The sequence below is a fragment of the Schistocerca cancellata genome, chromosome 8, assembly GCF_023864275.1.
Source record: "Schistocerca cancellata isolate TAMUIC-IGC-003103 chromosome 8, iqSchCanc2.1, whole genome shotgun sequence".
Classification (NCBI taxonomy): domain Eukaryota; kingdom Metazoa; phylum Arthropoda; class Insecta; order Orthoptera; family Acrididae; genus Schistocerca; species Schistocerca cancellata.
In genome coordinates this window covers 283,314,003-283,315,381 of record NC_064633.1, presented here as the reverse complement: position 1 = coordinate 283,315,381, position 1,379 = coordinate 283,314,003, and positions in this window count along the sequence as shown.

The following is a 1,379-nucleotide window of genomic DNA, read 5'->3' as shown; positions in this document are numbered from 1 at the left end:
TCTTTGAGAGAAGAAATGGTGAATGCAGCAGAGTATGAGAAAGGGAAGAAGGTACAGTAGAAATCGTTAGACAAAACGTGAAATATTAAATCTGTCAAGAGGAAAAAATATAAAAATGCAGCAAATAAAGTAGGCCATTGGAAATAGAAATGTCTAAACATGATGTTGACAGAAAGTCCAAAATTGCAACGTGATTTTGCACCTGGAAAACATAAGGGAATGAAAATGAGGAAGAACAAAGAAAACTTTGCTCAAAGGAGAAGCAACTGTCAAGAACTCATTTGGCAAGCCAGAACTAAGCAAATAAGACAAGGCTACATAGTGGAAGGAACATGTAGACAGGAGAGGGGGAGGGGTTGTACAAACTAACATAAGTACAATGATAGATTCCTGTGAGATGTCTGAACACGCAAGGCAATTCTGATCCTACCACTTAATTAAGTAGACACACTGAAGAACAGCGAAACTGTGTTTATAGCATTTGCATGTTTAGAGAAAGGTTTTGACAATCTTAATTAAAACATTCTTTGAAGCTCTGGAGATGTCATCGATAAAACACAGGGACACAAGATTATCTACAACTTGTACAGAAACCAAACTGCATTTCTAAGACTTCAATGACTTGAAAGGGAAGCAGTAATTGAGAAGGCAGAAGTAGAGAGGATATAAAATGAAGACTGTGAATAACAAGAAAAGCGTTCTGAAAAAGAAAATTTGTTCACATGGAATATAAATTGTAATGATTGGGTACTATTTTACGAAGGTATTTGTGTGGAGTGCAGCCTTGTAAGTGAAACGTGGGCGATGAACAGTTCTGTCGAGAAGACAATGGACGCTTTCAAAACGTGGTGATCAATAAGAATGCTGAAGATTAGATATGAGGATCGTGTAACTAAAGAAGAGGTACGGAATTAAATAGAGTAGTAAGATGAAATTACGGCACAACTTTGACTACAAGAGGGGTAAGTTGACAGGACATATTATGAGGCGTCAAAGAGTGAGGACAAAGGGGTTGGGTGATAGTATTCTGATAATGATCATTTGTTCAAATGCTATTCTACTATTTTATCTGTTAATGTAAGCAGTGAATTTAGTCTTCCATGCACTCCTCCACAAAACATTTAAACCAAAACTGAAATCAGCTGAACACCAAACCTTTCAACCACTGTCTGACAACTACTGGATTCACTTTCAACTTTCTATAACTATCACTGGCTAGCCCCACACATATACAGATATAAGGAGAACAGAAATAAACAAACAATTTCATATAATTCTTTAGGTTGGGAACATGTACATAAACAAACCAAACAGGAAAGGGCATGAGGTGAACACACTGTAGTTACGACTTCAAATCAGTGTTTTCGGTAAAATGTCTA